The sequence below is a fragment of the Lissotriton helveticus genome, chromosome 8 (genome assembly GCF_964261635.1).
Source record: "Lissotriton helveticus chromosome 8, aLisHel1.1, whole genome shotgun sequence".
NCBI lineage: Eukaryota > Metazoa > Chordata > Amphibia > Caudata > Salamandridae > Lissotriton > Lissotriton helveticus.
The window spans coordinates 691,012,282-691,037,310 of record NC_136069.1 but is presented as its reverse complement, the minus strand read 5'-3'; positions in this window follow the sequence as shown (position 1 = coordinate 691,037,310).

Genomic DNA, 25,029 nt, shown 5'->3' with positions numbered 1-25,029 from the left:
TCACCTCAAACAAACCTCTGGATAGGACACATCTTATTGGCATCCTGAAGCAATCATTTAAAATTTTAGTGTCTTGCGACACTTTTGTGAGACAACAGCAATGCTAAAGATGCACCATGTTTTAAGATAGGCCTCACTTCATCTGCATCAAGATACTGTTAGTTTAAAATGTATATCTTTAGGACTGTGTAGGGGGCCTGGAGAAGCAGAAGCTTCTGTAAGTGTCAAAGTTGTTGAAAAACTGTTTGTCCTTCAATCTTTTCCCTTGGCTTTTGTAATTTTTAAATACATGTTTTAATATTTTTCAAATGTTTGTTCTCTCTTTCACAGATTGAAAGTATAAAAACAAAAAGTGAGTAATTTAACGACAATTATAAGGTAAATGTTTTGTACTCTTTTCGTTACATTTCTATCACATTTAACTTCTATTAGTTCCACTGCTTCATTTCTTTAACCCTCAGTTTCCGGCCTTTGCTACTTCCCTCATTCCTTTCTCTATTACCTACTTACTCAACTCCTTCCACTCTTTTTCTCAGTCCCTCTCTTCTCATAGTTCCTCACTCTTGTTCACTCACTCCGTCTCTATTACTCTTAGTGTCTTTGACTGATCACTGTATCACTATTTGTTCATAATGCTTTCTCTGTGTAGTTGAAGCACACTAAGGGGCGTATTATGAACACAGCCAATAAAATTATTGCTCTTTTTATTGGCAGAAAACTGGTGCAAAAGTGGTTTTAGCTGCAGTTTTCTGCCGCAAAAGCAGCTTTAGCGACACATTTCTGCCAATAAAAGCTGCAAAACTTTTATTGCCTATGTTGATGATATGGCTCTATGTTACTTACATTTCTTTGCTGTTTCAATTAATCTTTTTCTGTTATTTTTTGTTTTCTGTTTTCTATTTTTTCTCTCTGTTATTCCTCATGTTTTAATCTTATTTTGAACATTCACTCACATTCTCCAAGAAACTCTTCTTTGTTAATGTTATACTCTCTTTTTTTTTCTTTCACTTCGTTATCTATTTTGTTTTTCACAATTATACCCTCTTCCGTCTTTTCTTCGGTAAATAGATCTATTAAACAGTATCTCTTCTTTACTCCCTATAGCTGTCTTTCTTTTAACATCACTCTCTGTTTACTTTCCTTATACTTACTCTTTTTTTTTTTTTTTTTTTTTGGTTAGCTCCCGGTCCGCGTACCGGGAAGCTAACCAGGAAGCGAACCAAAAGAAATAGAGCTTGCCAGAGTGCTAAACATTCTAGCAATTTTTTTTGAAAGGGAAGGTAGTTCTGAAAATAACTTTTTTTTTTTATATTTTTGTTGTTTTATATATATATATATTTTTTTTTGTATTTTTTTTGTATTTTTTGAACGATTTTATATTTTTTTTGGTTTTTTTGGGGGGGGAAACAACAAAAAACAGGCATTGAAAAGGGCTCAACAGGAGCAAAAAAAAAATTACTGGGGGCGGTTAGGGCAATTATGATGTTCATAAGCCAGGTTGATAGCATTTATACTCATATTGCCACATTCTATCAACGCACCACAGTGCATACAAGTGTGTTTCATGTGGCCAAAATTTTCTTGTATGTTTGGCACAGTTTCCCGTGCCTCTGCTGGTGTCAATGAAATTGATATTCTTGATCTGGCCACAGGAGTTGATGTTGGATTTTCCTGCAAATCCCGTATTTCCGCCCGGCTGTAATTGAGTGGATGCTTCCTGGTCATGTGCCTATGCATAGTATGGTTCACATAACTATATTTCTTATCCGTCCCTCTGGATAATTTTTCTTTGCAGATGAGGCAGGTGACATACCTCGCATTCACTTTTTTTTGGCCAGGAGGGATTGAATAAAACTGCCAGATGAAACTGGCTTTCTTATGGGAAACCCGGGGCACCTCTTCTAAGAACTGTGGTTCTTCTCCCTCCTCTTCCTCCATTTCTTCCTCTTCCTCCTCTGTGTTGGTCAAGACCTGGGGAGGTGGTCCTCTCTTCCCATGAGGAGGTGGAGGTGGTGGTGGGGGTGCACCAGCTGAAGCAACTACTGAAGCCATTTCTGATATAGTAATAAAGGTCTTCCTCTCACAATGATGAAAGTCAGAGTGAGGAAAGAAGGAGGGGTTTTCATCATTTGGGAAAAACAATACTTCTCAACCAATGAAAAGTGTTATTTTTAGGTCACCTGACCTAGCCTTACATCATTATGAAACCAAAAGTGAAATGAACCAATGAAAAGTTTTATTAACAAGTCACATGACCTCTCACGCTCATGTTACGCGCTGCGGAACGCGCCCCGGTTAGCTTCCGGGTCGCTGCGCTTCGCGCCTCGGTCCGCGCCCCGGGGCACTTCCGGGTGCGCTAACGCGGTACGTCACAAGACGCATTACGCGGCAACGCGATACGTCGCACTTTCGTGACGCGCCGCGGATCGCTTCCGGGGAGCTGCGTTTCGCGCCTCGGTCCGCGCCCCGGGGCACTTCCGGGTGCGCTAACGGAGTACGTCATAAGACGCATTACGCGGCAACGCGATACCGTCACTATGTTGATTTCTTACCGGTTCGCGGACCGGGTCGCGGCATCAATTTGAGCTAACGGAAAGCTTTCCGGTTCGCGGACCGGGAGCGAAACAAAAAAAATATTAAAAAAAACATTATTAATAAACATATAAAATATATTTTTGGACTTAAAGAAGAATACATTTTACAGCTATAGATATTAGCTTTTAAAAAACCAATGAAATTCACTGAAAAAACCATAGGGTATAGACCATATATAGTTAGGAATTAGCATTTACAAAACCTTGAAAATTCACTGAAAAAACCATAGGTTATAGACCATATATAGTTAGGAATTAGCATTTAAAAAACCTTATTTTACTCACACAAAACCATTGAAATTCCATATATAGTTAGTTGTACTAACTATATATCGCGCACCCGCAATCCACTGCTGATCATGTCACATATTACATCATTCATGACATGGTCAGTGACATCACTGATGACATCACTGATGACATCTCAAATGACATCACTGATGACATCACTGATGACATCTCAAATGACATCACTGATGACATCACTGATGACATCTCATTTGACATTACTGATCACATCACTGATGACATCATTCATGTGATAATACGATGAACCTCTTCAGACTCTAATATAACCTTAGATACACTCATTGTAAACAGACACTCACAGACTGTCACTCATCCATGGAGTTACTTACACACCTAGTCAGTCATGCAAAGAATCAATCACACCTCCATTTTCACAACTATACAGTTATACACACCTTACTTATTCAAACATATACTAAAACATATTTACTCACTTATACAATCCTGGATACAAGTTCACAATGATCCATACAGCCACTCACACATTCACTGGCTCTTATGCACAGTTATTTATATATGTCAACTCTCACATGTACTGTATTTTACATATGTACTTACTTTGTCATGTAGCACTGAGATATCTATTCACTCACCAATACAGTCATGCACACAGTCAACCGCCCATACAGCTGTTTCCACATGCACTTTTGAACCCATACATCTATGCACAGAGTCATACACCTCCCAGCCACCCACACACACACTCAGTCTCCCATACAAATGCTTGGGCAACCAATCAATAACCCATATAGTTACTCATATAGCTACTGATCAACACATGCAGCAGTTTACAGAACAACAGACATAATGATGCACAAATTAAGACAGTTTAGTCACTAACCCATGCACTCAGTGAGACACATTTAACCACTCACTCATACAGTCAGTCATGCACCTACTAAATCCTTCATCCAGACACTTATACATCCACTCATTCTTAAATATGTAAGACATATTTTAACTTTACAGAAAAATACAGTCACTGGATGTTGTCATCAGTGATGTCATCACTGATGTCATTTGAGATGTCATCAGTGATGTCATCAGTGATGTCATTTGAGATGTCATCAGTGATGTCATCAGTGATGTCACTGACCATGTCATGAATGATGTAATATGTGACAGGATCAGCAGTGGATTGCGGGTGCGCGATATATAGTTAGTACAACTAACTATATATGGAATTTCAATGGTTTTGTGTGAGTAAAATAAGGTTTTTTAAATGCTAACTCCTAACTATATATGGTCTATAACCTATGGTTTTTTCAGTGAATTTTCAAGGTTTTGTAAATGCTAATTCCTAACTATATATGGTCTATAACCTATGGTTTTTTCAGTGAATATATATATATATATATATAATTCACTGAAAAAACCATAGGTTATAGACCATATATAGTTAGGAATTAGCATTTAAAAAACCTTATTTTACTCACACAAAACCATTGAAATTCCATATATAGTTAGTTGCAGTAACTATATATCGCGCACCCGCAATCCACTGCTGATCATGTCACATATTACATCATTCATGACATGGTCAGTGACATCACTGATGACATCATCTAGTGTCTGTGTGTTTTTGTAAAGTTTAAATATGTTTTACATATTGAAGAATGAGTGGATGTATGGAAGACTGAGTGTGTGTGTGGCTGGCTGGGAGGTGTGTGACTGTGCATATCAATGTGTACTTGTATCAGTGATTGTATAAGAGAGTAAGTATGTGTTAGTTTATGTGTGAAAAGTATGGTGTTCTGTGTTTAACTGTATAGATGAGGAAATCGAAGTGTGATTGATTCTTCACAGGACTGACTAGGTGTATGAGTGCATATGATAGTGTTGTAATAATGAGTGACTGTATTTATGAGTGATTGTATGGGTGAATGAGTGAATGTGTGTGTAGACGTAGGAATCAGTGAGTGCGTATGTAGTAACTGGTATTGGTGTGTCATGATGTCATCACTGATGTCATTTGAGATGTCATCAGTGATGTCATCAGTGATGTCATTTGAGATGTCATCAGTGATGTCATCAGTGATGTCACTGACCATGTCATGAATGATGTAATATGTGACATGATCAGCAGTGGATTGCGGGTGCGCGATATATAGTTACTGCAACTAACTATATATGGAATTTCAATGGTTTTGTGTGAGTAAAATAAGGTTTTTTAAATGCTAATTCCTAACTATATATGGTCTATAACCTATGGTTTTTTCAGTGAATTTTCAAGGTTTTGTAAATGCTAATTCCTAACTATATATGGTCTATAACCTATGGTTTTTTCAGTGAATTTCATAGGTTTTTTAATAGCAAATCTTTATAAAAATAATACATTTTAAATCTAATTTTATATTTTATAATTTTTTTATTTTTTTTTAATATTATTTTTAGTGCGCTCCCGGGGCGCGGACAGGTGAACGCACGGGTAAGCGCAATCTGGCGGCGCGCCCCGAGGCGCGTACTAATGCGCGTCCCGGAAGCGCTATTGTCGAGAACGAAAACAACATCGTGACGTATCGCGTAGCCGCCACGCCTTGCGTCATAAGACACGTATCGCGTAGCCGCGAGATGCGTCTTATGACGCACCGCGTAAGCGCACCCGGAAGCGCATACGATCGCGCAACGTAAGCGCCCCGATGCGCTTACGATACACGCCCGGGACGCGCCCCGGGCGCGTAGCGTAAGCGCGTCAAACCATGTGACTTTAAAATAACACTTTTCATTGGTTCAGAACTTTTTTTTTTCCAAATTGTGTGAAACCCACCCATTTCTCTCACTATTGCTTTGTACTTGGAGAGAGCAAGAGCTGTTGTGTCTACTCTATCTCCTACTTTTCTGATCTCCAGCAATGGCTGCAAGAGAGTCATCCAGCAGTGATTCAGAGGGATTTTTGGATGAGGACCCTCCTCAGCAAAAGAAAAAAACCCATTTCATTTGGAAATTTTACGACATCCCAGAAGGACAGAAAAAAGTGAACGCTCCCAAAGTAACATGCAAAATATGTGGGAGTAGTTTATCCAGAGGCAATCCTCTGAAAAAATATAGTTTTGGCAATGCCAATTTGATCCGGCATGTCAAAAGAAGACACCCTAACAACTTTGCCAGGGAGAGTGTCAGAGAGCTGGCACGGAATGTACCAACAGATGGCGGCAGCACCTCCACTGGTGGAGCAACACCTTCGGGACCACCCCGTGGAAGAATGATCCCTAACATTCAGCCGGTGTTTGCGGGCATCAAATTTTTGTGCGCAGAGTGTGACGAACTGCTCTGCTATGGGGAGCAGAGTGTTGAACTGATTGCTCTAAAGAAACAGCAACACCGCTGCTCTTCCAGTCCCTAAATTTTCAATTTTTTTTGCTCCTGTTGAGCAGTTTTGCAATCCTTGTTTTTGTTTTTCCCTTGAAAAAAATACAAAAAAAATATAAAATTGTTTTAAAAAGTCTAAAAAAATATAAAACAAAAAAAACAAAAAAAAAATATATATAAAACAACAAAATGAAAAAAAAAGTTCTTTTCAGAACTACCTCCAATTTTTAAAAAGAAGCTTTATTTTTTTTAAAGTCTGTCATTTTTAATCTCCATGGTACGCTCCCCCGTACGCTCCCCGGTGCGCGTACCGGGCGCTCACCCCCGCGAAAATCGATTTTTTTTTTATTTATTTTTTTCACCCGCGGGAGCCTTTTATGGCCCCCACATGAAACCTAGGGGGTCAGGGGGTGTGTACCCTGCCCCCTCTTGCTCATTTCCCCCTTTGATTTTTGCCACCTCTTGTGTCTCAATCCTACCGAGACACAAGATGGCGGCCGCTGCGGACTGTTTCGAATGTTTATAGACACCCGAGAACCAATCAGCTTGCCGTGCGCAAGTCGCGTGGCGCGCCTGGAGCGCTCTCCCGTACGCGTATCCGGGAGCGCTCCAGGCGCGGATCTAGATATATATCTTTTTTTGAACGTTAATTTCTCAAAATCCACTGGAGCACATACATTGAGACCTACAAAAGGCACATCGGGCTACCAGTCCCTACAAATTTGCCAAGTTTCGTGCAAATCCATTCAGCCGTTCGGGCTAAAAATGAGGCTAACCGCCCTATGGAAAACTCAATGTTAAAAACACGTTTTGGGACCCCCCTTTTTTCTCGGCCCCCCCTGGACCAACTCCCCCCAAATTTCCAGTGGCTGCTCAGAAACAAAATGTTCCATTTTGCTGAAAATTTCAGCCAATTCCGTCCACAAACGCCAAAGTTATTAGACATAGAATTTTCAAAAATCCCATAGGGAAAAAATCCTAACTATATATACCTACTGGCGACCGCCAGTAGGTAATATATATATATATATATATATATATATATATATATATATATATAATTACCTACTGGCGGTCGCCAGTAGGTATATATAGTTAGGATTTTTTTTCCTAACTACATATGGTCTATAACCTATGTTTTTTTCAGTGAATATATATATATATATATATATATATATATATAGAGAGAGAGAGAGAGGGGGGGGATAGAGAGAGAGACATGTATATTACCTACTGGCGGTCGCCAGTAGGTATATATAGTTAGGATTTTTTCTCTATGGGATTTTTGAAAATTCTATGTCTAATAACTTTGGCGTTTGTGGACAGAATTGTCTGAAATTTTCAGGAAAATGGAACATTTTGTTTCTGAGCAGCCCCTGAAAATTTGGGGGGGTTTCGTCGAGGGGGGGCCGAGAAAAAAGGGGGGTCCCAAAACGTGTTTTTAACATTGAGTTTTCCATAGGGCGGTTGGCCTCACTTTTAGCCCGAACGGCTGAATGGATTTGCACGAAACTTGGCAAAATTGTAGGGACTGGTAGCCCGATGTGCCTTTGCTAGGTCTCAATATATGTGCTCCAGTGGATTTTGAGAAATTAACGTTCAAAAAAAGATATATATCTGTAACAGCGGACCGGGCAGCGCTCCAGTTCGCGTACTTTTCGCGTTATGGAGCTTTGTGAAGCGAAGCTGATTGGTTCTCCGGCGTCTGTAAACATTCCAACCAGTCCGTAGCGGCCGCCATCTTGTCTCTCGGTAGGATCGAGAGACAAGAGGAGGCCAAAGCGAAGGGGAAAATGACCATAAGGGGGCATAGTAGATCCTCCCTGACCCCCTAGGTTTGATGTGGAGGTTTTAAAAGGGCCCCGCGGGGCAAACAAAATAAAAAATAATAATATTCGAACGGCTGAATGGATTTGCACGAAACTTGGCAAAATTGTAGGGACTGGTAGCCCGATGTGCCTTTGCTAGGTCTCAATATATGTGCTTCAGTGGATTTTGAGAAATTAACGTTCAAAAATAGATATATATCTGTAACAGCGGAACGGGCAGCGCTCCAGTTCGCGTACTTTTCGCGTTACGGAGCTTTGTGAAGCGAAGCTGATTGGTTCTCCGGCGTCTGTAAACATTCCAAACAGTCCGTAGCGGCCGCCATCTTGTCTCTCGGTAGGATCGAGAGACAAGAGGAGGCCAAAGCGAAGGGGCAAATGACCATAAGGGGGCATAGTAGATCCTCCCTGACCCCATAGGTTTGATGTGGAGGCTTTAAAAGGGCTCCGCGGGGCAAAAAAACCCAAAAAAAAACGTTTTTTTGGTGGGGTGCGCCCGGTTAGCGTAACGGGAAGCGGACTGGGGAGCGTACTACAAGGAATGAAGAATGATTGACTTTTAACTTATTGTATGTTTATAGACTTTTTTTTAACTTTTTTTTCTGCTGAGTGACGTCTCGGCCTATCTTCACGGGATGCAGTCCCTACCATCTCGGCGTTTAAGCCCAGGGGGACCGGTAGTGTGGGAGAGATAACGGGGCATATTATCAAGGGGGTTTATCTCCGCTTTTTTGGCTTTAAAAGCCAAGAAAGCGGAGATAAAATTATCTCCGTATTACCTAGCTGTCGCTAACACCAGTTAGCGACCGCTAGTAGGAGATAGCGACCATCTTGGGCCCCACTTTGCATGTCAGTGATATTTATCACTAATGACATGCAAAGTGGGCATGCCAAGATGTTAGCGATTGGAAACAGTCGCTAACATCGCTATCTCCTATTACCAACTTTTGGAGATATTCGCGCTAAGCGTGAATATCTCCAAAAAGTAACACCTGCCCTGAGCAGTTCTTAGCCATGTTATCCAATGGGAGGTGGATAGCATGGCTAAGAGCATTAGCTCGGTAATGCATGAATATCGCTGACTTTTCAGCGATATTAATGCATTGCGGCCGTTTTTTATCGCATTTGCGATAAACCTTGATAATAGCAAGGTTTATCTGCGATCATTTCTGACGATGCTTAGCGGTAAAAAATTCGTTGCTAAGCATCGTTAGGGATAAATATCGCTTAACTTTGGTAATATGCCCCAACGTCTGTTAACGTTCGATTCGAAGGAAATCAGGAAGTGTTGAAAAACATTGTCTGCGCCATCTTGCCTTTTTTCAAATGCCACACTTTTGTCGTGCACGGCAGCCATTTTAGATGAATTGACCAGACCCACTCTCTGCACGCTGTCGATCCTTAGCATGGCTCCCCACCCTCGCAAGCATCTCTCCCAGGCACTGGTCACCCCCGTTCTCTGTCTTATGCATGGGCAATAAACCTCCCCCCATCTGCGCTGCTCTTCCCTGAGAATCACACCCTGTGCCCGCCCGACACCTCCCTTTCGCCCTATTCACTACCGCACCCCCTGACACTCCTCTTCCTCTGTGTCCGATTGTCCAGGCCGGTCCCAGGCTATCAGCTAGCCCTGCAGATGTAGTTTATGGCCCCAGCTGTAAAGAATCACCCCTCTTCAAAGGAGTTATAGTAGATCAAGGCCCACACCCGATGAGATCCGTCACACCACACGCGTTCCTACTATCTGAAAACCATCCTGTATTGTGATTGGGGAGGGGACCGAGCCTGAAGCGGAAGATTCCAGGGATGACTCTTTGTACATCAAAGTTTTTACAATTATGTGTCACATTAAAAATATATAGCACTCCCACAAAGTAGTAGGATTATAAAACTTTAATAACTTATAAATATATACAACAAAACAAAAACAGTAAAAACATTTAAACATTTTTAGGGAAAAAGAAGGAAGTAGCGGTCGGTTGTGCGAATAGTCCCAAGGCAGCACAACGTCCAGATTTCTGGACGGCACCCAGGTGATGTTGCCTGGGTGCCGCACTGATTTCGGTATCCGGCGTGGGGCGTCACGGGGGGTGGGTCATCAGTAGCGGTCTGTTGTGCGAATAGTTCCAAGGCAGCAGAACGATGGCACCAAGGTGATGTCCAGTAAGTTGCCGCCCTCCGAATAACGGCGTGGGGCGCCCCGGGGGGGGGGGAGGCGGCGTGAACGGGCCTCCCCAGGTGGAGCCTCTTCTGCTGTAGTGGGGCGCCCCTTTACCGTTTCAGTTGCCATTCCATCCGCTTTTGGTCCACTGTGTCAAAATCCACAATTCAGCTGAGTTGCCACCCTCCGAATAACGGCGTGGGGCGCCCCGGGGGGGGGGGAGGCGGCGTGAACGGGCCTCCCCAGGTGGAGCCTCGTCTGCTGTAGTGGGGCGCCCCTTTACCGTTTCAGTTGCCATTCCGTCCGCTTTTGGTCCACTGTGTCAAAATCCGCAATTCAGCTGAGTTGCGCCCACTCTTGCGGTGCAGCGATAGGCGGCTGTCACAGGACTCTCAAAATGGCGGCAGGCTCTTTCCTTTTTGGGCCTGGTCCACTGAAATGGCCCTGGGACACCTTGGAAATCGGACGCTTGTCTGCTAGGTCTTGGACCCCATTCTCGAAAGCGTCCCCTCCGCCTTGAGGATTCTACAAAAGTCTTGGGGGCCCCCGACTCCTGCAGGCTTCCGGTGGGGAGCGGCTGCCATGATTGCTCGCGGAATGACAACGACGGAGCCACGAGATGGTGGTGCTTTCATGCTGACGCCAGCTTCAGTCTGAAACATCCAGAAACAAGGTGGGGCTTTCATCGTTTGGGAAAAAAAAATAGTTTTCATCCAATGAAAAGTGTTATTTTTAGGTCATATGATCAAGCCTTCCATCATTAGGAAACCAAAAGTAAAATGAACCAATGAAAAGTTTTATAAACAAGTCACATGACCTGTTATGCGGCATAGGGTATAAAAAGCGTAGAAAATCAGTTGGCACGTGAGGCGGCGTCAGTAGCGGACCGATGTGCGAATAGGCCAAAGGCAGCACAACGCGCCAAGATCCGGATGGCACCGAAGTGGTGTCCAGCAAGTTGTTGCACTGGTGTGGCCATCCTACAATGCTGAAAGTCGGCGTGGGGCGCCCCGTTGGCCTGTGAGATGGCGGCAGTAGCGGACCGATGTGCGAATGGGGCCAAAGGCAGCGCAACAATATTTTCTGAATGGAAGACACCACAAGGCGCTGAGATGCCAAGATCCGGATGGCACCGAGGTGGTGTCTAGCAAGTTGTCGCACTGGTGTGGCCATCCTACAATGCTGAAAGTCGGCGTGGGGCGCCCCGTTGGCCTGTGAGATGGCGGCAGTAGCGGACCGATGTGCGAATGGGGCCAAAGGCAGCGCAACAATATTTTCTGAATAGAAGACACCACAAGGCGCTGAGATGCCAAGATCCGGATGGCACCGAGGTGGTGTCTAGCAAGTTGCCGCACTGGTGTGGCCATCCTACAATGCTGAAAGTCGGCGTGTGGCGCCCCGTTGGCCTGTGAGATGGCGTCAGTAGCGGACCGATGTGCGAATGGGGCCAAAGGCAGCGCAACAATATTTTCGGAATAGAAGACACCACAAGGCGCTGAGATGCCAAGATCCGGATGGCACCGAGGTGGTGTCTAGCAAGTTGTTGCACTGGTGTGGCCATCCTACAATGCTGAAAGTCGGCGTGGGGCGCCCCGTTGGCCTGTGAGATGGCGGCAGTAGCGGACCGATGTGCGAATGGGGCCAAAGGCAGCGCAACAATATTTTCTGAATAGAAGACACCACAAGGCGCTGAGATGCCAAGATCCGGATGGCACCGAGGTGGTGTCTAGCAAGTTGCCGCACTGGTGTGGCCATCCTACAATGCTGAAAGTTGGCGTGGGGCGCCCCGTTGGCCTGTGAGATGGCGTCAGTAGCGGACCGATGTGCGAATGGGGCCAAAGGCAGCGCAACAATATTTTCGGAATAGAAGACACCACAAGGCGCTGAGATTCGGTTAGCACCGAGGTGGTGTCTAGCAAGCTATGCAGCTGAGTTGCGTGCGCACTTGCGGCGAATAGGTCGAAGGCAGCACAACAATGTTTTCTGAATAGAAGACACCACAAGGCGCTGAGATTCGGTAGGCACCGAGGTGGTGTCTAGCAAGCTATGCAGCTGAGTTGCGTGCGCACTTGCGGCGAATAGGTCGAAGGCAGCACAACAATGTTTTCTGAATAGAAGACACCACAAGGCGCTGAGATTCGGTAGGCACCGAGGTGGTGTCTAGCAAGTTGCCGTACTGGTGTGGCCATCCTACAATCCTGCTCCGAATAACGGCGTGGGGTGCCCGAAGGGGGGGGGGAGGCGGCGTGAACGGGCCTTTCTAGGTGGAGGCTCGTCTGCTGTAGTGGGGCGCCCCTTTACCGTTTCAGTTGCCATTCAGCTGAGTTTCGGCCGCTCTTGATGCTACAGCGACAGGCGGCTGCAAGAGGACTCTCCAAATGGCGGCCTGTTCTTTGGATTTGGGCCTGGTCCACTAAAATGGCCCTGGGACACCTTAGAACTCGGACGCTCGAATTTTTTTTCCTTTCCTCTACATGCAAAAAAAGGTAAATGCCCGGTACGTTACACGCTTCATCTGCCACGATGTACTCTCCAGAGGAACCGAAAAAAAATATAGTTATGGTAACTATACCATGCATCGTCATATGGAGAGGTGGCACCGATTAATTATAGTGCTGCATAAAAGAGAGATTTGGAGGAGAACCCCCGACCTGCCAGTACATTCATCAAAGAAGTGGCACTGACAGCATCAGAGGCAAGGGAAACGGTCCCAAATATTTAGAAGAACTTGGGAAAGATTAAAATGACATGTTTAGATTGTGGCAAATTAATTTCATGTGGACAGATGAGTGTTACTCTAATAAATACAGCATATGAACATCATCATAGTCGATGGTTGGTAGAGACATTTTGACTATATCCTGGACCTGCCCGTCCTCGCCCAAAATGGCGCCGGAATAAATGGGACTCGTAACTCCTTGTTGTGTACTGGTTGCACAACCTTGATATCACGAGATACGTATGCAGTTTTGAAGCACATGGCGGGCGGGGACGAGAATAGATTGAATATTTCGATATCCCTATTGATATTAAGTTCTGATGTGTTATTGATTACTGTACTATTGAAAGTTCGAATTAACGTCACCCATGGTACTTGCCCGCAAATGTATATCTAGATAATTTTATTGAAACTGGCCCTGTCGTATTTTAATTATAAAATGTACGTCCACCGATTCCGCAACTGTTAGACACTTTAGTTCTTGCAACCTAATGGCCCGCCCGTTACGTTCCTCTACAGTGTAAATGTCTACTCATCATATACGATTACAGTTTGCTCCGTGGCCGGCCCACGTGGTTATAGGCCCGTATTTGTATAATGACATTTTCACAATAAAGGTTTTTAAAAGAAAACATGGTAGTAGTATATACATTGGTAAAGTTTTTAATAATAGTCACTGTTTTAGAATCAGTAAAAGGCAAGTGAAATAAAGCAGACCAATTACATGAAGGGTAAAAGGTATAATACGCAGGAACGCAGTAAAGATAAATGGTCAAGGGCTGTTGTGTTTTCTACTCCTGCAACATAAAGTGATCGATAAGAATCTCATATTCAGGCGTATCGGCGACTAAGACAGCAGGCCGACCCTCTTTTGCTCAACGGCTCCGTCATGGGACGAAGAAACGCCCTTTTTCTCGAAAAAGGAATATATTTTACTTGCAGGACAGTTGTAAATTTTCCGGGAAAGTACATTAGCCTGGAACATTATAACATATATTTAAGAAAAAATAATGTTCGAAAGTAATAAAAAGCGTAATTTTTAGGTCATATGACCAAGCCTTTCATCATTAGAATAAGAAAAGTAAAATGAACCAATGAAAAGTTTTATTAACAAGTCACATGACCTGTTATGCTTACGTTACGCGCTGCGCGTCGCGCCCCGGATCACTTCCGGATGCGCTAACGCGGCGCGTCATATGACGCATTACGCGACAACGCAGGTCCAGAATATAGTCAAAATGTCTCCACCAACCAGCGGTCGGAACACAACCCCTTTCAGCAGGCTAAATAGTTCTGTTAAATGACAACAGAAGGGACAGGCAACAAGAACCATCAGTGAAAGAGGGGAGGGCTAGTTCTTCTCTACCGGGTCACGTTGGGGCGCTACCGGAACTGATCGAATTGGTAGTCTCCAGTGTTTCTGAAGCTGGCGTTAGCATGAGAGCACCACCATTTCGTAGCTCCGTCGTGGCCATTCGACGAGCAATAATGCTAGCCGCTCCCCACCAGAAGCCTGCGGGAGTCGGGGGCCCCCAAGACTTTTGTAGAATCTTCAAGGCTTAGGGGACGCTTTCGAGAATGGAGCCCAATCTCTAGCAGACAAGCATCCGAGTTCCAAGGTGTCGCAGGGCAATTTTAGTGGACCACGCCCAAATCTGAAGAGCCGCCGCCATTTTGAGAGTACTGTGGCAGCCGGCTATCGCTGCACCGCAAGAGCGGGAGCAACTCAACTACATGGTGAGCGAGACGCTGTAGTCGAAAGAGCGGGCGGTAAACAGCTGAATAGCGGAAGAGGCACAGTGTAGCAAAAGCGGGCGGAATGGCAACTGAAATGGTAAAGGGCCGCCCCACTACAGCGTGTCTTTAGGTGAAACGGATTGTGGGACAAGGTCAAGAATGGAAGAGTTACCAAAAGGCAAAAAGTTCCGCTTGATCCCGGGAGCCGGCCACCTATGTCGGGGGCGATCTCAGGCTACACCAGGAGAACACGACTTGGGGAGGGAGCCGGAGCCAAGCGCCCCCTCCGAGTCCGCGCCATCACACCGTCCCTCGGGGGCCTCCGTCAAGCGGTTCAGGGTGGCACCGCATTACATTGTTCACAAATGCAGTCACGTCCTCAAACAGCCCCCACTTTACTTTGAGAATAGTGAAGCTGAAGCAAGTGCAAATAGGCTTCAGACAGTGTTACAAGCACTCCTCAAAACTTTGAACCATCAGAGTGCATGAGTTTCATGCTCGATCGATTGAGCTAGCCGGATCGGGCAACAAAAAGTATAAAATAGTTATGTAAATAGTTGTTTAATAAAATATTTTACCCTGTTACTTTGCTGGTGTGTTGTATATATTTGTAATATTTGCATAGAGTTTATCGTTATTTTGGGCGGGGTGGGTGGCGGAGCCGAGCTGTATTGCAGCCATCATGGTGTGGAGTTCAGTTCATCTCAATAGTTTCGTGTTTGTCATGAGGGGTTGTTCCTAATGTTTCTATTTTAGCGAGGTCAAAGAGAGATCCCATTAGTGGCCTACTGATTTTGCTCGATTCCTTTTGTTTTTTTACACGATTTTTCGCTATCTGCAAAGACTAAACAGAGTATTGCGACTCTGTGCTTGTTTGTAAATAGAGAATGAACCAAAGAGAACCAATTCTAAAACAGTAAATGCTTGGATAACAATCAATCAAATGGAGAGAGAAGCAGGCACGACGGATTACAACGGGGCAAAGGCCTGCGTTAACTACCCTTCACTATCTGCAAAGAGAGAGTACTCCTAATAGAAATGAGGGGGAGGGGGGGGCAGCATTCAAAGCAGATCAGTGTGCATAAACACGAAAATGTTTTTACTTACCACGTACTTGACATTCGACAGCTTATGAAATTTGCTATTAAAAAACCATTGAAATTCACTGAAAAAACCATAGGTTAGAGACCATATATAGTTAGGAATTAGCATTTAAAAAACCTTGAAAATTCACTGAAAAAACCATAGGTTATAGACCATATATAGTTAGGGATTAGCATTTAAAAAACCTTATTTTACTCACACAAAACCATTGAAATTCCATATATAGTTAGTTGCACTAACTATACATCGCGCACCCGCAATCCACTGCTGATGATGTCACATATTACATCATTCATGACATGGTCAGTGACATCACTGATGACATCACTGATGACATCTCAAATGACATCACTGATGACATCACTGATGACATCTCAAATGACATCACTGATAACATCTCAAATGACATCACTGATGACATCTCAAATGACATCACTGATGACATCTCATTTGACATCAATGACCACATCACTGATGATATCATTCATGTGACAATACAATGCATCTCCTCACACTTTAATATAATCTCTGTTACACCCAGTGTTAAATGCAGAGTATAATTTTTGAAACCATTGACACACCAATACTAGTTACTACATACGCACTCAGTGATTCCTATGTTTACACACACATTCACTCATTTACCCATACAATCATTCATACATACAATCACTCATCTTTACAACACTATCATATGCACTCATACACCTATACAGACTCTCACACTCTGTCACTTATCCATGGAGTTACTCACACACCTAGTCAGTCCTGTAAATAATCAATCACACTTCCATTTTCTAATCTATACAGTTAAACATAGAGCACCTTACATTTTGAAACATATACTAACACATACTTACTCTCTTATACAATCATTGATACAAGTACACATTGATCTGCACAGAGTCACACACCTCCCAGCCAGCCACACACACTCAGTCTCCCATACAAATACTTGGGCAATCAATCAATAACCCATATAGTTACTCATATAGCTACTGACCAACACATGCAGCAGTTTACAGAACAACAGACATAATGATGCACAAATTAAGACAGTTTAGTCACTAACCCATGCACTCAGTGAAACACATTTAATCACTCACTCATACAGTCAGTCACGCACCTACTAAAGCCTTCATCCAGACACTTCTACATCTACTCATTCTTCAATATGTAAAACATATAAACTTTACAGAAACACACAGTCACTGGATGATGTCATCAGTGATGTCATTTGAGATGTCATCAGTGATGTCATCAGTGATGTCACTGACCATGTCATGAATGATGTAATATGTGACATCATCAGCAGTGGATTGCGGGTGCGCGATATATAGTTAGTGCAACTAACTATATATGGAATTTCAATGGTTTTGTGTGAGTAAAATAAGGTTTTTTAAATGCTAATCCCTAACTATATATGGTCTATAACCTATGGTTTTTTCAGTGAATTTTCAAGGTTTTTTAAATGCTAATTCCTAACTATATATGGTCTCTAACCTATGGTTTTTTCAGTGAATATATATATATATGAAGCATTAGCAAATTAGAAAACATTGCGGACTAACATTTAATAAACCTTTGACACTATAATGTCAAACCAAACTTGATACATTCTCTATTTAATATTCCTTCGTGTTTCTATAGTGCCAGAAAAAAGAGGATTTAGTATTTATTCGGCGCGAATCAAACTGACAGCAGTTTTGCTTGAGCAAGGCCTCCATAGCATTCACTTCCCTTGTGGAGATTTCAAACGGTTCGGAGCTGACAAAACAACCAAACCTGTTAGAGATTATTTGATTCCACTCAAGAACGGTTTTGCTTTTGAGGATTCAGTTCGAGGACAAACTCAAATGCAAAAAAAAGATCCCTTTAAAGTCCATGGGATGATTTCAGAGGCATATCTTGTATGTTTCTGCAGGAGTGATTACTTTGTCGCCACTTTAACATGCCAGAGTTAACAAAAATGTATCCGTTAGAGCACAGTTGCGGAAAAATCTTATATTTAATTCATGAAGATAAAAAAGTCAATACGAAACTGTGGAAAAGCTTGTATAATTAGGTTACATGCTCTAATGCACACTATTGAATGCATGACTAGTGACAGTTACAAGTAGCTGAGTTTATAACAGAAATATTTAGCAGCCTTTTAAGTATGACGGTTAAATTGCAGAGTCAGAATCTGTCACCGAGGTGGAGGGATCCACAGTAAGTTCCCAAGCATTCCTAGAATCAGGGAGATGTGAGGAACGAGATGATGATAAATTATAAGAAAATATGACATTTCTCATCTGAGGTGCGTGAAAAAGAACCACATGCTTGAAGGTCTGCAACAGAAGATATATGGGTCACTGATTTGCATTAAAAGTAGATTTTCTTAAAACAGTAGGACATCCAGCACAGTCAAGTGTTATTAAACATCCTATGCTTTTCGAAGGGGAGTTCCAGTGCGGGATGTGCATTACAATGAAAATATTAATTACACCGAAAGGCCGGCGTTGCCCTTTGCTAGATGTTAGATGTGTAACAATAACAAAGAGATGGTTGGAATGGATGGAATACTTGAAATTATCCCAGCCACTTGATGGAAGGTGTTCCAGTCCATTGTTTTTAGCTAACCAAGCAAATCAATACTGACCATGTTCATTCTGGGTACAGTCCGTCTCAAACCACCAGGCGAGGTCCTCTCCAGGCGAGACATCAAACATCCCTGGAATATTTCCACCTTCCTGGGGCTTATCAGTAGGGTGGCGCTTGAGTCTTATGGCACAGTGAGCACAGGGCATACCCATATCGCTTTAGTGGCAACTGGAACAATAAGAAGGTGATGGGAAAATACCTGATCTTAGCCACTGAACCTTGCGCTGGAATGCTACGTCCAGTGAATGGCAGGGGTTACACTTACTGCAATCATTTCTCTCATCACTTTTTGTGTTTTTTCAATATGTGGAGAAACGACTACATATGTTGCTGTCGCTATAACTGGGAAAACACTTTTTTTCCTTTTTGCATTGTACTGCCAGGATTTTCTATGATGTAATAGCTACAGGATAACTGATTTGACAGTAGGCAAATTCCTGCCCCTCGTACTTGGTCCTGAATCCAAGTTCTCTGCACCGTTCACACAGACAGATCAAAAAAATTGTCCCAGAATATTGCAAAACTTGGACTCACAATGCACTCCAGCCTGAAACATCGCTCATTGGCTGAGTTAACAACAGTCACTCATGAGGAGGAAATGCTGAAGAAGATCCCTGGGAGTAGAACGCCTAAAACTAGGCCAACTTCTTAAACTCCATTGGTCAGCTCTTAGAACCCAAAGCAAATCTACCCAATTATACCCTCCTTGGCTATTTTAACTTTCACAGATAAAGAGGCCCTCCTAGACTATATGGCCAGCGTAGGGCTAAACCAACTAGTAAAGCAAGCGACCCACTCAGCAGGGCACTGCTTGGATGGAATCTTTACTGCCCATCCTAACCTTCTTTGGAATAAAACAATACCACTCATCTGGTCAGATCACAGAGCAGAGCTGTTTAAAATCAACACACCTCTTAAAAAGTCCAAAGGCCTGTCCCCAAAAACATTTAGCTTTCGGCCATGGCATAAAATTAAGAAAGATGAATTTAGCAAGATATTACTAGGCTCACATAATTCTACCTCAGTAAACCTTGATGAGGCAGTATCAAACTTTCACTCCTGGATACACCATGCAGGACATGAATTAGCTCCCCTAACCTCACAGTATCCAACCAGGCGCTCCGGGCCCTGGTTTAATAAATCCCTTAAAGAGCAAAAACAGACATTGCAGAAAACTAGAGAGGAAATGGAGATTAGCCTACAACGATAAAATAAAAACTAAATATAAACTGGCTATTTAAACTACAAACAACTCATCGTTAAAGCCAAATCGGACTTCATCAAAGAAAGTATTGAAGCGTCTAAGGGCTGTTCGAAAAAAAACTGTTACAGTAAAAAAACTCACTAAGCTCCCTGAAATCCAAAGCCTGGGTAATAGTCAGCAATTTTGAACAGGTTAGCAAATGCTTTTTAATCTAAAGTCAATCAAGTTTTTGGCAGCTTCATTCCCCAAGTTAATTCATCTGTACTAACAGACAAGAATCCTAGCGCAAACACATTCCACAAAAATAAACATTGCCAGTCCCCCACCACCATTCTATCTTCATTTCCATCGATCACTCTTGATTGCACTATTGAGCTGATCTCTCAAGTAAAAACGCGATCACCCTCGAATCCCTGTCCCCCTAAAATACTGCATCTAGTCCCAGAAATCATAGGACCAGTCCTTTGGCCTATCTTCAACACCATGATTTCCTCAGGAGTCTTCCCTACTGAATGGAAAAAAGCATTTATTTTGCCTCTGCTGAAAAAGCCACAATTGGACACAGACGTTCCTTCCAATTACTGACCGATCTCCAGGATACCGTTCCCAGTCAAAATCATTGAAAAATGTCGTAATGATGAATTGTCCACCTTCCTCATGGAAGGCGATATCCTAGACCACTCACAATTTGGTTGCTGGGCCCACCACCGTACGGAACTAGCCCTAATCACAGCCACAGAGGAACTTAGGACAACCCTCGACAAAGGTGGAAGTGCTGCCCTGATACTTTTGGACCTGTCAGCGGCATTCGACACTGTCAATCATGACGTGCTGGTCAATCATGTTGCCGCACTGGGAATAAGAGATAAAGCCCTCCTTCTACTCAAATCCTTTCTGTCTAATAGGACACAGTCTGTAGTGCTTGACCCGTTTGTCTCCCCAGACTTTAATTTGCCTTCTGGAGTGCCTCAGGGCTCATCACTGAGCCCTACTCTCTTCAATCTATACATCACTTCACTGGCCAAATTGATAAAAAACATTTGGATTCACGCTGGTGTCATATGCGGATGATACGCATATCATAGTGTCTATTAACAGTTCGCCTCCCGGTTCAAAGACTGTATAAATCATATTGGGTACTGGAGGCAGACAAATTCTCTTAAGCTCAACGCCTAAAAAACAGAAGTCATGCTTTTTGACAATACACCCATTGTGTGGTCAGACAGTTGGTGGCCAAGTCACATGGGCCCTCTCCCGGTACCAGCTGAGAAGGTTAAGAACTTGGGAGTTCTGTTTGATACCAAGCTCCCCTTTGAGCCCCAGACTAACCATACAACTGCACTCTGCTTTTGCATCCTCAAAATCTTAAGGAAGATATTGCCGCTCATCCCGTTTGAGTTCAGGGAAACGGTAGTCACAGACTTGATTGGTTCCAGACTAGATTACTGCAACTCCCTTCTGACCAGTGCAAGCAAACATAGTATACAAAACTGCAGACTACCCAAAATGCCGCTGCTAAAGTTCTGCTTGGGCTTTCTCATCTTGTCTCAGCTTCCAAGGCTCTCGCAGAACTACACTGGCTGCCTATTAACAGGCACATTCAGTTTAAAGCCTTGCTCATCACATTTAAGGCAATACATGACAAAGGCCCATTACAACTATCACAACTCCTTAAACCCTACATCCCAGGAAGACCATCAAGATCTACCAAGAGTGGAAATCTCGTCATCCCCAAGATCTCAAGAGCAAAATAGGGAGGCAAAAGCTTCTCCTATACTGCTACCAAACTCCAGTACTCCTTGCCCACTTCCCTGAAAAAGAACATAATTTGCTACAATTCAGGAAGCGCTTAAAAACCTGGCTCTACCAGTAACACTTATCTGGGAACAACTGTTTTCTAATTTTTTAGCGCCTAGATACCTCTGGGTCATGTCACGCTTTAGAAATTCGTCATTTCATTTCATGGAACTCCCTCAGTTTGAGAAACTACTCGTGAAAGCTGAACTATTCAGACTCTCTTTGAAAATGTATCTTTCACTCTCTCAGGGGCTGCAATCGCACAACATTAGCTATGGGCACCTTACTGATCTGATTGGACACTTTGAGCTCTGATGTAACTGATAGGTTACATGCACATTGCAAATCTTGAATAAGAAAAATACTAATATATTTTCGAGAGTATATTTAACTTTGCAAATGTATGTTTTAAATAGTTAAGCTGTAGTCATCAATTTATTTGTGAGTACCTTTTCACAAAAGTTGTTTAATTCCTCACAAAGTGAGGTCCTTGCTTTTGTAGTGTGACCAAAGGTATGCAAAAAATTAATAACTCAGGAGATTATCTGATTCAGGTTGATGTGCTTCGCCAATATCATTTTGCAGAACTGTTTAAATTGGGGTGTTGTTAGGATGGTTGGCCCTGAAAGTGGAGCACCTCTTCTTTGGGAATGATTGAGTGTGCCGTGACCTATGCCGTAGCGGTCCTTTAGCTGAGATTCTGATTTGTTAGAACTATTTTTGTGCTATTATTTTAAACAGATTTTCTTTTGGACTGATTTGTACAGAATACTTCCCTCATATAATTTTGCAGTAATGTACAATCTGTATTTAGAGCCCACGGGTATATATTGCATTGTCATCCTTGTGTGCAGGAAGCAGTACAACTAAAAGTAAAGACCACAGCCACATGGAACTAACTAATTGTTATTTTTTATCACAGGTATTTTACATTTGTCCCTGGAAGATGTTTGCTTTTTGTCAACAGCTTGATGCTACCCTCATCCTCATGAACCACTTAAATTGCAATGCAATACTCTACAGGGACACCTTTTTGATGTAGCTTCAGATGAGAGACTACTCATTAGGATTCCCACCTCGTGGTCTTCCGGAGAAGCTTCTTTTGACTACCTCTGACTCAACCCTGCCTTTTGATAGATTAACTTTGTTTTTTGGTGCCGTAATTGTACCTAACAGTAGCCTTTTTGTGTGTAGCTGTATGTGCGTGTACGCGTGTGTATTTTGCACAAATAATTACACATTGCCTCTTCATATAAGCCTGAGTGCTCTGTGCCAAGCTACCAGAGTGTGAGCACAAGAGATCATTTATTGTGTTTCTAGCTTAACCTGACTAGAGTGGTGGCTCCTATGACAACCAGAAATCTAATTTCTAATAGCAACCTATAGGCTCATGCCTGTAAAGTTCCTCTGTGTGCTTAAGTCACTGTTGCCTACATAAAGTTAGTATACAGTGCAGTCCTGTGCATGTGTGTTGTATGCATGTGCTGGGTGTATGTGTGTCTGTGAATGGTGCAATCCATGAAGGAATATTGATTCTATCTTGGAAGACCCAGGGCTGACTGGAGGAGCATGAGGATTACACACAGACCGAATTGTGTATTGCTGCATACATGTGAGGTGGCGCAGACAGACACACTGGAAGAAGGGACTGCCAGGCTCTTCAATGTACTTTTAAAAGTGCTCTTTGATTCAGAGACTGTTGACTGATAAGAGACATGGGTACATCTAAGGAAGGAGATGCTGCTGATAAGATATTCATAAACAGTAGGCAGAGGCCTTGTTTGAAACACATATCATTGTGGATGACAAACAGGTGTGAACCTCTGGTCACTCCCATGCCTGTGTGTTGTGGGCCGATCTGATTTTGAGCAACTCCTACTGTGATAGACGAGTTTGTGGAGGAAGTGTAGGACAGAAAAGAGGGCACTTCAAAGAAAGCAAACCCCCAAAACAAACCTCAAAAACTCAGAGCCTAAATCACATTTTATGTCTGGAAAAGGACGTTATGAAGGGGCGCTTGAGGTCACCAAAACTGTCAACTGCTAATCAAGCTGTACAAAGAGGCAAAGCTCTGCAAGACTTCTGCCGATGACCAACCAAGGTCTGTTTGTTTGTCCCCCAGCTGGTTGGGGAGACATCACCCAGGGAATACAAGACTACATGTGCCAGTGCCTCCCTGCTTGCCAAGACCAATGTACCCTGTGAGTGTTGGAGAGAGTAGGCTCTAGTGGGGAATCTGGTTGAGTGGATTTCCTTAAAGATGGAGGCTAAGGGTTGCCAGTCTTGCAGCTGGGTGAAAGGACATCACCTAGGGAATCCAAGAACCCCTAACCCAGGAGCCTAGAGCACCAGTGCCTGCCTGCATTCAAAAAGACAAGTGTGCCCTGTGAGGGAGAGTAGAGCACTAGAGGTAGCAAGGTCCAGTGTGGTTTCATGGGAAGCAGATATTTGAAGTGAGGTGTGAGGAGATTGCTGCTCCGATCGGGTCGACTGGTGGGGCTGCTGTGAAAATTACTGTCATTCTCATAGGGCAGTAGCCTGTGTGTGGAGTGAAGTGGATGACCCTGTATGCCAGGAGAGTCACCTTGAAGATTGCTGCTGTACCAATCGAGCAGTAACCCACATGTATAATAAAGTCGGTGACCCCTTATGCCATGTGAGCCTGCCGTGAAGATTGATTCTGTGCCGATCAGGCCATAGACAATGTGCAGAGCAAAGTCAGTGTCCGCGTATGCCAGGTGGGGCTGCCCTGATGATTGATGCCATGACAATTACGCTTAATCTGAATGTTGTCTATAGTGAATGGGGAATAAACACTCCCACTAGTGAGAGAGAAGGGGTACTCAGGGACTTGCCTATTAAACACAAGAGCCCTGACCTCAGGGGGCTGTGGGTATTGATTATGTATTGTAATTAGACAGTGGTGATAGCCTGCACACCTTCAATGTTAAAATATGCGAACCATTCGTTTAACAGTTGCACGTGGTGCTGTCCCCAATCAAGACTAGTTCCTGTCAGGTATGATACTAAACAAAAGAACAAACAGAACCTGTTTTGTGTTAGGGACGCACTATACACTCGGCCTTCCGGTGCTCAATATTTCATAAATCGTAATCCTCTAAATGCTCAAAATTATCCATAAACTACAAAACAACTTTATCTACAACATAATGACACAACAAACATTACATATACAATAACAAATTGGCTTGCATTTGTATTTGTAATGTTGTGTGTGCCATTATCTTGTTGATACAGTTGTTTTGTACTTTAAGTTTGAGAACCTAGAGGATTAGGATTTATGAAATATTGAGCACTGGAAGGGCGAGTGTATAGTGCGCCCCTAACACAAAACATGTTCTGTTTGTTCTTTTGGTTATTGTTTATGTATGCTATATTTCACTTTACGTCAATATATAAATACTCCTTTTTTATAAAAGCAAGTATTTAACTAGACAATCATTTATTGTTGCCAATGAATGTATTTTGAGTTGTGAGTCTCCTATGTCTATTTCCACCCTGCCCCCTGAGAAGCCTTGGACTGCTCCACCCACACTACCCCCGAGAGTGAAGGGATGAAGGGGTACTTTGGCCAGTTGCTCATAATTCATAGTAGTTCGGGGCCT